The following is a 14,971-nucleotide window of genomic DNA, read 5'->3' as shown; positions in this document are numbered from 1 at the left end:
CTGGCCACAGCGCTCTTACCGGTCTCCCGGAGGGGTGAACAAGCCTCCCGCCTGCCATCTGGAAAGGGAGAGGGTTCTCTGTTTCTGCAGCCCCTTCGGAGTGAGTTCGGGATGCAGGCCCCCCTTGAGCGCTCTCTCATCTTCTCACATGCACAGTGATGTCTTGTACAGTTGTGTTTGCAACTCGCAGAAGAGTTTTTCCTCGGGACATGCAAGTGGCTTTACTAGATTACTTTACACGCAGTTTTGTGTAGTTTTCTTGTCACGACTGGGGATTGTGGCACTTGGTACAAACAATGAGTCAACTGTTCCCAAACAGCACACCTTATTGCCATAAAACCATCGGAAAACATGCTTGAGTTACAGCAGCACTTTAGTGTGCTGGTTAATGTTCTCTGGAATTCGCTTAATCTCTTACCTATTTGCAGATGCCTCTAGCAAAGATGATTGCAAATGATGTACTCAGCAAAAAGACAGAAAAAACATCATCACCCATCCTGCTTTCTGCCACGCTGCTCATCAGTTAACCTGAAATACTTGAATAGCTATAACATGAATAACATTTCTTAGTCAGTTTTTCATAAGAACATAAGGACAGACATAGGGCTTAAACCAAGAATGTATGTCTTCCAGTTTCTTGTCTCCAAAGACAGCTAGATAATAAGAATCCAAGCTGCTGGTGAAGCTTCCAGTGGGTCCGCTTTGAATTTCCAACAATTTGCATCTACTGACTCCCTAAATCAGAGCTCATTTCTTCTTAGCAGCTCTCCGTGCATCTCCTCCAGACATTTCTTCAGTTGACCCTCTACTGCTTGTAAACTTGCAGCATCCATAACATCCAGCGGCAGGGAGTTCCATGGTGTACTTGTATGTATGAAGAATTACTTTCTTTGCTTTCAGTCTGACATTTCATGACACCATTTGATGACCCCTGCTTCTTGCTTTAGAAAGGACAGTAAACAGTTTTGCTTTCTTGAAGCCAGTCATCACTTTATAGCCTCCATGAGATCCCCTTTTGGTTTGCATGACTTCTCTTACAGACTGACAAGTTCCAGTAAAATTTAGTTCTTCTTTCAGTGGCAGATGTTTGTTGCTATTCTGTGAATTTGTCAATTCTACTATTCCTGTTTGTACTGGTGGGACTGGAACTGCACACACTGTTCAAGATAGGAGCATACAGTGAATTTATAAGTGGCATAACAATATTCCCTGTCTTGTTCTCAATATTGTTCCTAAATATTTCTAACTTTAAATGTGCTGTTGATCTCCACTGAGCTGACATTGTCCTACAAATAACATTTCCAAAATCTCACTCCTGAAGTGTAATGGTCAGTTCAGACACCAGTATTCTACATGTAATGTAAAATTGTGTTTTTCTCACATGGATTACTTTGCATCTGTCTATATTCACCATCATCTATCATTTTATTGCTAGTCACTGAAGGTTGAATTCAGTTGCCCATATGTAGGTGTCTAGTGCTATTTCAGATGACACAGCTTATCTTACTGAGGCTTCAGAAGAGCATGGGTCTCCATTAGGTCCTGTGCCAGAACCATTAAGATGTCTCCCATAATGCAGAGCATGAGTGTGGGTAATGGAGCCCCAAGTATTGAAAGGTCTTTCCTCAATTCTTCTCAGCCACACCTTTTCTTTCCTTTCATGAATAACACGATATCATCAGCAAGCTTTGTCTCATCACTCCTCACCTCCTTATTCAAATTATTTATGAATAAGCACAGAGATGTGAAGGTACATTAGTGACTTCCTTTCACTATGAAAACTGACTCTTAGTCTTTTAACAACATTTTAATGCATGCAGGGATCTTTTCTTTTATCCCCATGGTTGCTTAGTTTCCTCAAGAACCTTTGGCAAAAAAGTGCTGAAAGTCTTTCAGAAATCTCAGCAAACTATATCTCCTCAATCCCTCTTATCCAAGTGCTTGCGGACACATTCAGAAAATTTCATACGAAGTTTATAAGGCAAGACTTCTCTTTGCAAAAACATTGTTGACAAAAACCATGTTGACCTTTCCCTAATAAATCATACCTGTCCATGTATGCACTAACTCTAGTTGCTACTAATCTGTGCAGAACAGGTGTCAGTTTTAATGGTTCTCCAGCTTTCCTCTAGAAACATTTCTAAAAAATAATGTAACATTTGGTACAATCCACTTCTCAGATGCCAGGATAGTTTTAAATAGGAATTGACATCAAATTAGAATTTCAGTGATGGCATCCTTGAGTTTCTTGGATGAACAGAGAGAACCCATTGAGAATCTGTTACTGTTCATTTTGTCTACTCTTAATTCATGAACCTTTTTTTTAGGTCAGCATCTCAGTTTGAAACAGAACAGTGAGAAGGCTGATGATGAGATATTCCAGCAGAGAAACACACAGAGGAACTTCTCTTATGTCTTCCACTATGGCCTCTTCATCTCTGAGCACTGCTTTTATGCCCAGTTCAGTTGGTGGGTTTCAGAAACTAGCAAGCTGCTGGCACTTGGTACACCAAGATTATTGAAATACTCTTGAAAAAGATTTATTGTTGAATTTTATACCTTTTATAACTCTTCCCTTTGATGTCGTTCATGAGATCTATTGCAACTCTCTGAGACTTTTTTTTTTTCCCCAAGTGAAAAGTATGATTTTGGTTAGTCTTCTCTTGTGCTTATTCTAGTTACCTCTTTCTGTATTTTTCTAGATATAGCGTACCCATTCTGAAGTATATAATACATCCTTTTCCTCTGCTCATGTCTTAATTCTAGTGACTGTCCTATTTTTTGACATCCGCTGAGTACAGAATTGAGATTTCAGGTAGTTGATGCTACACCAGCTTTCCAATATCTCTTTCCAAAATAGTAACAACTAAACAAGTGCTCATCATTGTATTTGGTGAAGGTTATACTTGGCATTTATAAACATCAATTTTCATTTGCCATTTTTATCAGATGTCATTTAATATTGCAGGTTCTTTCTGGAACTCTTAGAATCAACTTTAGATTGAACTTTCTGGAATAATTTTGTTTTATCTGCAAACTATTTATTCCTATTTTCAGATCATATATGTAATTGCAGAGGTCCAGTATGGATCAATTTTCTTATGGATGGGTGAACTTTCTTAGCTCTCACTATTTTGTAACTTGTAAAGCAAGATACAGAAAACCATGTAAAAGGTTTATTTTTCTGAATTTTCCCACTGAATGTGTTTGTTTCTTCCATTTATTTCTGTTCTCACAAGGACACCTTAACAATAAAAGTTGATTGCTTGTAAATATTTTTAGGGTTATAGACTGACTGTGATTTGTATTTTGATAGAATCCATCACAATGGAGTTGTTAGATTAAGGTGTTTAAACAAGGTAATAGCAAAACAGTAAATAGTAATTAGGGAAAGTGTAATTGTTTAATAACTAATCTATTTTGTATCAGTAGGTTAGTCTGATGGCATGTCAGGGTGTGATTTTCTTAAAAAACTAGTTTATGCAAACATATAATCTTGTGTCCAGTACAAGGGCACTTTGGGAGTGTGTTGATAGGAATACATTCTTCCCTTTCCCCATTAAGGAATTTGAGCCATTTTATTAATGTGATTAGGGCCTAAACAAGGATATGATAAACACATAGGGTATGATTAGAAATTAGAGGCAGACAGCATGTAGTGTGTTTTGGTGAGAAATAACACAAGAACAGTACCTTGAATAAAAAAAGAAACAAAGGAATTGAATATATATAGCCAGTAAAATATGTTCTTCTGTGTTAATAATGAAAGCTAAAATGCAGAGAGAGTTAAATGGACAGCTAACCCTGTTCAGAAGCAGCGTTCCTTTAAGAATAAGTATTTGACAGAAAGAGGTTAGCCCACTAACCAGACCGATTCCTAAAATATACAGTTTAATAATTTGATTAGAAAGGAAGGTACATTTTGTGGCAGGCCCTGGAGGAGTATGGAGGATTACCTTTGTTTTGTGAATGTTTGAATAGCAAATGAAGCCCCGAGCAAAAAGGCCTGATCTTGGTTCTGAGCTGAAGAGATAAGCAGAGCCCCACCCCTCTCATGTGGGAGACTGTAGGCTGCATAAAGCTACATATTTTCCCATGGGAATTATTGGAACCCCTGTTACTTGTGGCTTTTGAAACTAAGTTGGGCAAAGTCCTGGGAAGTGCAATCTCCTGTAAGGAGTGTTCTTCCTTTGGGAGGAGGATGGAATGAATGGGTTGTAAGTTTCTTCCACATTCATGATCATCTGCAAAAAATATCCTTAAAAGCACTTGGGAGTTTCTCAAAGTAAAATAACTTCCAAAACATGGAAAAAGCCCAACAGCAAACAACCATCTGTGTTTGTGTAACACAAGGAGGGATTTGTGTTTGTTTAATACCCTGGAACATGGGACCTTTATAATAGCAAGAACACATCTGCAAGAGTTAATAGACAAGAAGACTGGTATGCTTAGGTCTTTTTTGCTGAGGTTAAATCTTCCTCTTGCTGATTGAGACTGTTCTGATAAATGAGATCGGGACTCCCGTGGCATACCAGTTCTGTACTGTTCAAGAAAAATGTAAAGTTTCTAGCATTCCTCGCTTCCTCAAATTTTTGTCTTCTCCTCTATTCTCTTCTATGGCTGTCCTTTACCAAGTCATCTGACTTAGACTCTTCTCTTTTATCTCCATAGGTTTGTTTGGTTTTTTTTTTCCCATACAGCCTTTCATTACTTCAAAGGCCTCACCCTTACTTAGTACTGTTTGGACTGTTGTCACTTTCTAAATATGTGTAATAGCATTCCAGATTAATGATCCAGCTGTTTACATTATTAATAGTCTTTTCCTGCTATTTCCCCTACCTAGTCAGCAAGACAGAAACTTGGCTACAACTCTTGAAATCTACATATTCCATTATTTTCTGACTACATAGTAGCAACTTCGATGGTCTTCCATGGTCTTCCAGGACTGCACTAATACACTGCAACTGGACTAACTTACCTGCTGTGCAAGTTTTGAAATCTGCTATTACTGCAATATAAAGGAACGCAGAGGCACCAACATGAGAGAGCTTTTTAAAGGCAGAAGCAACCTGAATTTGTTCTTCATAATTGTGAGTATGTGGTCTCCATAATTATAATAACACATAATGCTTTTCTTCCCTGAAGCATATCAAACTTAGGGAGGGAATATACTCCTGTGAAGTTACTTCCTGTTAGTCTTTTTAAAATCCACAATTATTTGGCCCTACTTTCTGACACAAAGTGGTCCTTATTTCTTATATCTGCCAGGAGATGGTGCTGCCAGTCTTCCATCTATTCCTTTCCAGTTCTTAGGAAAGGTGGCACATGTTTATGTAGAATTTAAAATATAGATAATGAAGATGCTTCTGCCATCTGACTGATGCTCTTTTGTCCTAATAGAGAACTTAAGGGAAACAAAAAACACCTTTCCATTTTTAAAGCTTGCTACTGTCTTAGAACTGGACATACATATTTAAGATCCATCAGTGGATCAATTTGTCAATGGCAAAACCATTCAGGAGTTTTCCAGAATCTTCTAGTGTTCCATGACAGAATGATAGATATAAATCACTCATCTTTATGATTTGCTGAGTAGTTTCACACCTGCCTTTCTCACCTTTACAGACATCTCTAGATGCTCTCTGGCAAGGTGGTTCATACTTTCACAGGAATTCCAGCCCTGTTCAGAGAACCAGAGCTTTGACACTGCTTTAAATGGAAGCAGGATGGGGTTTTAAATCTCATCCTAAATCACTTTAGGCAATTTAAGCAGTTTGCTTAGCATTAATGCTGTTGAGATACAAGTCCTGTGGCCCCTGGTTCCACTGTGCACATGTCACAAAATATGGCCTGAAATGACCTTGAAATATGTAGTGGAGGGACACATTCTATTCTGTCTGATCACTGTGATAGTTTATTCGTAATTTTTAATCAGCACTGGGGTTACATTTATAAATATAAATGACACAGAGAGACATATTTCCTTTTAAGTTCAAAGGATCCATTTTTTAGCTTTGTTTGGTATCAGATTTTGTCTTCACCAATGCAACTGTTTGGTAACACTCATAACTACAGTAAGTAAAAAGAAAAAATAAGAACAAGGCCTGATTCCAAATTGCAAGGTTTCATTATGTTCTGGTTCTAAAATACATCCTGGTGATTTAATGTATATCCTGGTGATTTCTCTTACCCATAGAACAGCTGTCACAGACATTGGTAAAAGTTAACCTCTCTGGTACTAGTCTCCTGCTTTTCAGAGGACATCAGGTGTTTTTATTAGCTCTCTTTTCTCTCCTCGGGAAGAGCTTCTCTGATTTGAAATATAATCGAAGAAAAGAGAATCTTAAGTATTTGATAAGATAAAATGTACTTCTTCTGGGCAATATTTGATCAGGCTAATATATCTCCAGGAGGTGCTGTTAATGTAAAGGCAGCTAATGTGGAGCTTTTGGAAAGTAGTAAAATGTGGGCTAGTCTCCAGCTGTACTATTTTGGTGTATGAGACAGAGGGAACTGGTTGCCAGTATACTACAACAACCTAAGCAAAACCTGGCAGCTGGACAACTGAACATCTACTGAAGTGCAAAAAAAAAAAAGAAATTTTAACTGATTAAATTTGCACACATCTGGATTTGGAAAGATCTGCTGGGAATCTACATTATGCTGACTGCTTTGGTCATATAATTGGGTATATGTATCTCTGTCTGTGTATACATATGAACAGTCCCTTTATAGGCTAAGAATAGAACGGGAAGCTTTATAAGAGACAAATGAAACTCAGGCATACTCTGAATCAGTATTCAGTGGCTTCACAAGTGAATCTTATTCTCATAAATGAGATCTGCAAAGTGGGACTCCTGTTTCATTATTTTTTTTCTCACAAGCTACATTGGCTATATGGGATTTAAGTGTAAATGGAGACTTAAACATGCTATGAAAAATTAATGTATTGAATGCCCTACAATCTGCATTACAAAGAAACAGAAAAAGAGTGGGCTAGAAAGAGGCTGTGCTGGAATGGATTAATGCCTTCTAGTTTTTTTGGCAAGATCTCAAATAGAGAGCAATTCATGGAATACATGGAACGTAGCATTAGACTTTGCTTGGTATTCCTCCTTAGAGCTGTAGCAGACCACACTTGTGAATGTGGCATCGCTGAGAGTTGCTTGAGAAGAGACAAATGCCCCAGCCAAGCAAATAAGACCATATATCTTCCTTAGGTTCCACGGTGAGAACAGGAGCCCAGAGCCTCTTGCAGAATCAGGTGCTCTTGAAAAACATCTGCTGGGATGGGATGTTGCAGTAATTCTCCTGTACAAGGAGAAGTTGAGTGTTTGTCTTAATGTTCTTCTGGGTACCATCTTAGAGCCTCGATGGAAGGAAAAGACCAGGACGAGAGGAAGAAGAAATTCTGATCTTCCTGTAGTGATCTGGTGGCTTTGCAGCAGCAGAACAGAGGAGATTTACCCTGGGTTGCACCACTGGCTGATTGAACCCATTCTCCCCAGAATGGAAGGAACACAGGGAGCTTTTTGCTGAGCTGGTGCAGCCCTCAGTGCCAACAAGCTATCAACTTGTTCAGAGGTTTTATTCTCCTTATTTATTTTTGACCCTGTCAATTTATTGGTATCTGAGAAATGTAAGCGTGAAGCATTACTGCTCCAGGCTAGCAAGTACTTCACACTCTGAATAGGTGTAAATGCCTGCACTGAGCAGGAAATCTGGATCCAACTCCTCACAGTTCTTTCTCAGACAAAACAGTTGTGCTAACTGCTGAGGGAAACCAAAAGGATTTATTTTTAAGTCACTTCTTTGCAAAGAAAAGAAGTTCACCAAACACCTTGGGTCTGTGAACACTCTACCAAAATCTTCACGTGACCAGAATCTGCACATGCCACCTATTTCCAAAGAGAAAGGGAAACTCTCCGTGGGCAGCCTGCATCAGGGACACCAGTTCAGCACTGCAAAATGGGCCTGCATGTGTCTTTGACTTGCAGACAACCTACTGATGTCAGGCTTGGGGGCACCAGCTGGCTCACTTCATCTAACAGCTGGAGGTCTGATTACCCAGACCAGCCACCCTCGTGAAGGAGCTTTGATGCAGGAGCTGCACTCGAATTGCTTAAGACCTCTATGTGATTCAAGAGTCACCTGCCCATCAGCTGAGATTTCAACCATTAATTTTATATGTCTTTGTATTTATATGCCTTTGATCTCTCATTTTCATGGTGCCTCATTTCTGTCTCCACTGCAGGCCTTTCAGTTCCATATGCTGAAAATGTGACTCATACAATTGCCACTCCCCAGCCCTACCTGATTACACTCCTCTGTGATTTGCTCACCAGCTAAATCTGCTATAGGACACACAACAGGAAGACAAAGAGAAGTGTACTTCCAAGGGACACTTCTGCCTCAGGAGAGTGTTACTAGAAGGCATGTTCCCTTACTACACCTGTGCAGGCTCTCATCCTTTTCCTGGCCTACCTGGAGATGTTTGGTTGGAAGTGGTACTAAAGTGTAGTGATAGTAAAAAGCCTTGAGAGATTGTCATCTGGGTCAGCAAATAGGCTGCTGAGCTATCTTATTAATTGAGCTGTGACGTAGATTTCACTGGTAACACAGCTATGCTGTCATAAGGCACCTGGGAGCACTTTGGTAATTCTGTAATCACAAATTTCAAACCAGGTCAGTAGCCTCCAAACATTTGGGACCACTGGAGTGTAGTCAACTCTCAAAACTTATCAGACTCTGTTATTAAAATTCTACTTGAAAACATGTTTTCATATGGTTCTGCAGAGCCCATAGCAGTAGCTCATGGGACACAGTAAGAGAACAATTGGCCAAAATCTTTCTTCAGCTGTAAGTAACTCAAGGTTACAGAAGTGGGGAGACCTTAGGCTAAGTCTCTTCACCTTTCTGTGTGTGAATTAGTTTTCCAATGGTAGAGCGTGGATATTGATATACATTAAGTATGCAGTGTAAGTACCAACTGTTCATAGTTATTACACACCTGCTGACCTAAGCACCAATTTCAAAGAACTGGGAAATAACCTGAAAATAAGCGTAGTGCTAGAACCATTTTAAAATTATTATCTTAGAGACAAGAGACAATTTTCTTTATGAAAAGTAAGATTGAAAAGTGAGCGCCTGTTTCTCACATGTGACTACATACCATTAATGGTGAAGAACTGCTAGGCAGGAAGTTTCTAAGGTCGCTAAAGCAGAAAGCACAGAGTTTACTGCAAATCTAGGACAGAAACTCATATTTGGTTATCACTCTTTTAATGCTTTTGTTCTCAAAAGAATACTGCTTTATATTTAACCAGGGATGTTAATATGGCTGTTTGTAAGTGAAAGTATTTTTGCACTTGAGGGAAAAGATAATAAAGGGAGTGTTTGAGTGAATGTCTGTTCTGAGCAAATGCCTGTTAGTTAAGATAGTAGGTAAACAGCACTGTAATCAAAGGACTCAAACTCTTTGAAGTCACTGAGGAAATGTGTAACAAATATCATCAAGAATGCAGTTCAAAGGATACAGTTCATATCTCTAAGACACACACAGAAGGCCTGATTCTGATCTTATGCTACTTGTAGACCTGGCTTCAGCTGAATCAAATTTACTCTGCTGTCAGAAACCCGCAGTGGGTAACTAACTGTTCCTCCTTTCTTTAGGACGCTGAGAAAAGCTGACCCCATGGGACCGGGGCAAAGGAGGATTCTGCAACCCACCATAAACAGGGCCATGAATGATGGGGAGGTCAACAAGGTGACAAAAAAAAAGGTTTAAGAGGAAAAAAAATCAAACTCTGTAGTGCCATCAGAGCTTTTGCTCTTGCACTTGTCCCCTTGATACCTCCTTCTCCTCTACCTTCCCTTTCCCCTTTGAGCTTCACAAAAACTGTGCAATTTGACCAGGTAAATGGTGCTGAATATGGTTTGTCCTTGATGTATTTGTAATTAAACTGCACTGAACTCTCAGGTACACTGAGGTTTTTTTGTTGGCTTTTTTTTTTCACTTATTTGTGTTCTTCACATATACGGGTAACAAAAAGGAGTGAAAAGTGTAAATAGTTATGCAGAATCAAGGTCTGCACTTGTTCCAATTCCTGGATTGTCTGGAAGACAGCTGACAGAAAAATCAGACACAGGTGCTAACACTTATGATGGGATACCATGGGCCTCCACCTTTTACAAAGGAATTGTCCTCAATACAACTTCCTGGGCAGCAGTGGCTGCATCACAAACCCCTTAGACTCTTACCACCACGGTCATCCTGTTGGGTAACTTTAGCAGAATTATGGGCTGATCAGATGTACTTACAGAGGCCTTCCTTCAGGAGTCATTTCCCAGTGGGAATTAGTAAAATCAGCAGACTGTCCTCTCCAAATTAAACCGTCCTTTTGCTCCAAAAGCCAGTTCTTCTATGTCTTCTGATAAGAAACATTGCTGGAATCAGTGTAAGCAAGGATGCGTTGCTACTTTTTTGATGCAATTATACTGAGATTAAAGAAAACATCACTTTTCAAGACCCTTTACAAACACTAAATTTATTAGAACAAAATTAAACCAGTTGGATTTTAGTGTGTTGCTGTTGGACATGTTTTCTTCTTTACTACAGCTGATACAAATCCAAGTCTTATTCCCTTAAGAACACGTATTATTGGCTTTTATTAGTATCTGAGTAATAGCAGTCTGAATTGTAATGCACCAAGCTCCACTCTTCAGAATGCCATGATAGCTCACCAAGAATAAAACCACCACCACTGACTATACAAACATATTTGCATTTATTGGCTTTTTGCAATAAAAGGTCTAAAATAAAAATAATATAAAAGTTAAGATCTTGAGAGAAAAACAGCTAAACTGATGTTTATGTAAGATGAAATAAGTATAGTGGCAGAGTGTTAACACAGGTTAAGTCTAATGTATCTGTTTGTTAGTGGATTAGTGAGAACAACTGCCTATGTTAATGCTGTGTAGAGTATTAGGAGTATTTAGCATTAAGTGTATTTGAAAGACAAGGCCCTAAGGAACCTGTAACTCTGAAGTTGGACCTCCTCTGAGGAGAGCTGAACCAGGTGATTTCCAGCCTTAATGATTTTGACTCTAAAGTATTAGTGAAACTAGTCTGCTTTTATTGAAATATTTGCCCCGTTAGTGTCTGACAATGTTGTCTAATGATAAGAGCAACGCTGATATGATGTTAAGCTATAAAAATTTATAATCAGTAAAGTATAAAACCATAAACCAATGGCTGTATTTTATAAGTGCATGTGCAGTTTGTGCAATGTAGAGAAACAGTTTGAGGAGATGTTTTTATAAGATCTCTAAATGTATTTTACTTGCCTTGCTCCTATTAATGCAGATATTGCATATATGATAGTAAGTAAACCTGAGCAGTTTTTTATATTGTATGAGTTTATTAGACTTTTACATGGTTGTTTTTACTGTGCAAGCCTCTAGTATTTCCTATAATAACTAAAACAATGCTGAAATGAGCTATTTGAAAAGTTAAATTTACTTAAAGTATTGGTATTTAACTGGCTATTCTTATGTAAGTCTACAAGAACATACAGAAAATAGTTTATCTCTGTCTTTAACTATTTATACTTTTATTTCTGTTTTTCCAGACATGACCAGTAATTACTGTGTTGAATGCAGTTTCTAAATAGTCTTCACCTAAGATGCCATAATCAATGTATGTGATGCAAAATTTTAACTTTAACTCTCTATTTGAGTCCAGAAATCTGAGTTATTCAAAGGCATGAGTGGCTCAGAGGACTGCAAACTTACAGCTGATGATGTGTGGTTACTGGCATGGGTTCAGCCTAGGTCCTTAGTAACCAAAAGTTGTTACTATCTGAATTATAACTAATTTCCAAAATGAAACGAGTCAGTCTTCTGCAAGCAGACATGGTCACATCTCATAAATAAATATACACAAATACATACAAAAATATGTACAATATAATATTTATAAATAAAATATGTATTTCAGTATACACATGGCAGCACAACTGAAACTAGTTGGCACACTGCTTATTATCTTCCCACCCTTTTACTTCCCACAAAAGAGGTGCATCTTTTAGGTTATAGTTTTAAAGTGGGGATTCCAAATATTCTTGGTTTTCCAGTTGAAATTAATAGAAGTCTTGACCTAGATTGTTTCATTTTAATCAGTTAAACTTTTTAGTGAACTAATTTTTTGTGGGTAATTATCAGATCATCTTGCTTGTTGTATTAATCTCATATTCTCCCATTTCCTTAATTACAGGCATCAGTACCAGGACATTTCATTCTAAATGCTACAGAAACAGCATCCCACACAATAAAGCACTGGAAGACTGAAAACAAAGTTTGTCTTCTGATGCTTAAAATTATTTTTTACCCCTAGACCCAAATGTGAAGGTAGGAAGAAAATTGGATCATACAGAATACATGAAAATTGTAGCAAGACCCATGTTTGCTTACCATGCCTGTGTTCTTCTAGGATGTCATTTGGATTGACAGTTCTGCTAAGGATACCAAGGTTCTTTCCTTGGTGAAGATCATAATTTTTGTCTTTCTGATACAACTCTTCTTTTTGTGCAGTTTATCTTTGAGTCTTGTGAGCTTCCACTGCTGGAAAGCATTACTCCTAAAGAGACTTTTGTCATGCAACCCTAATGAGTGCAAAGCTGGCATCACTTACTTTAAGCCAACAATAACCATTACAAGACCAGACCCAGAATCCTGTGCAAACCAGACAAATAAACCTCCTTTGAGTCTGACAAATAGGGGTATCCAAAAAGTCTTTGAGCTCAGGTTTTTGTTAAATAGCTGCATCAGTCCAACAAAATCTGTGTTACTGTGGGAAGGGGTAGTCCTCCTGGTCTCTCCTCCCATGCATTTGTCTTGTTGCAGACCCTGACAATGTGGGGGTCAGCACATGGTTGGGGAGGTGGTAAATGAATGGTGTCCAGCTTCATATTGGGTTTTGCATTCAGGCTGCCTGATACCAGCCTAGACAGCAGAAGGTTTTGGAAGCAGTATGGATTTATGCTGGACTAAATTGCCCACACAACTGTGGCCTCGGAGGGATCCTCCAGAGGCCGTATCCAGTGCAGGAACTGGTTGTCAGCATAGGAAGCATAGCCCAGGAGGGCAGGCTGCCACTGGAGCTTTGTACCGCAGCAATTCCCATTTAAATAAACAGTCCTCAGACACCACTGGCAGCAAGGATAAATCAACATAGCCTTTGGGTTGCCGAAATCCATAAGGCTCAGACTGATACATTTCATCCTGCAACATTGTTAAAAAGCAAGGTGTGGTGTTTTAAGGCCAAGGATGTTTGAAATAAGAACACAAGTAAACAAATTACTAATAACAAGTTAAGAGTTTTGGGAGTGGGTGGATGCAAGTGAATGTGAAAGCTGAGTGACAAGGAAGGAAAACAAAGAAAAATACATCAAACTAGATCTACGAGTTACTTTTGTCTCAGTGAGGTAGGTCTCTGAGGCAGTTTCTCTGAACAGCAACAATCTATTCCATTTGGAAAAGGAAAACATGGAAAAACTTCACAAGTCAAGGGAAAAAACAAGTAGTGACAGGAAATATGCTGTTAAATGGAGAATTTTGAATTCTTGGTAATTTCTTCCATAAAGGGGCCTCAGTAGTCAATCATTCCTCATTTCTAAATGTTAAACTTTCTCCATTATCAGAGTAGCTTTATTATTAACCAATAAGATTTTTATAATCCACATATATTTATCTATATTTCTTAAGAGCTTGAGGATGTTTTTTGTGATTGTTTCAGAAATTGGGATCACTCTTCACAGGAAAATACTTTAGGAAGAGAAATGCAGGGCATGGAAAACAATTGACACCCCTGTACATTGTCCTTGTCTCTGGCTCCACAGGTGGCAGAGTGGAGAAGGTTCTTCCTGTGGCCCATACAAGGAGAAAAGACCTGATTACCAGTGCCAAAGGAACACAGGACTGGTCCAGCCTTTTACATCCAAGCAAGCATGTAACAGACATGCTTCACAAAACGTAGTCCATAAATCTGGGCTACAAAGCAGGGTTTCAACATCCTGTAACACAAAATACCTACAGAAAAATATTGAAAGTCACAACTATTAAAAAAAAAAAAAAAAAAGCCACAATAAGCAGCTAGGAGAGACTGGGCACTGCAGAGACTGTTTCTGCAGCAGTAGCAGGTATTGTAAAGTTCCAGCATGAAGCACTACTCCACTCTGTCCTACAGAGAAGGAAATAAAACTTAAAACAGTTCTTCCAAAATGTATCTGAGAAGCAAATTCCTTCAGTATTTGCAGATCAGAGTTGTGAGGAATCTCAAGGCTAAACATCCACTTGCAGACAACAGGGTGGCTTGGTACAGTTGCAGCAAAACAACAGTGTGTTACGTTTTTTGAAGTTCTTTATGTTGTACACTCTCACCTCTCTTCACCTAGATGCAAGTCTTCCTAAGTGCATTCTTGAAATCCATTCTCACCTTAATGCTGCAGTCAAGATTCTTTGGCCTTTGGTATTTGATTTTGCTTGTAAGTATGACATGAATAATGTTAATGAAGAATGATACAGATGGGATGCATGAAATGGGAAGAAAATTTCATGTGCAAACTCCGCAGCATGAGGTTATGTTAATAACATGTATTTCAAAGACTTGTCCAATGATAATCTAAATGCAGATTCCAAAATTCTTAATATTCCAGATAAGATCTGACACTGCAAGACCACAGGCTACCTGGCTGAGGGAGAGCAGTCAGTCAGCAAGAAACATCAAGTGATGGGAAAAGAAAATTTGGCAAATGGTCAGGGAAGATTTCACTTGCCAAAAAAAAAAAATCCTTTGGATCATCACAGCCAGGTCATGACTGATTTACAAACAGCAGCAGAAAGCGATTTTAACAACAGTCTAACCAACTATACAGACTGATTTTGCACCTTGTTGAGTTGGCACGGCAAGCCC

This window comes from Athene cunicularia (genome assembly GCF_003259725.1).
Source record: "Athene cunicularia isolate RWA chromosome 3 unlocalized genomic scaffold, athCun1 chr3_part1, whole genome shotgun sequence".
In the NCBI taxonomy this organism is placed as follows: domain Eukaryota; kingdom Metazoa; phylum Chordata; class Aves; order Strigiformes; family Strigidae; genus Athene; species Athene cunicularia.
Note: the sequence above shows the minus strand (reverse complement) of the source record.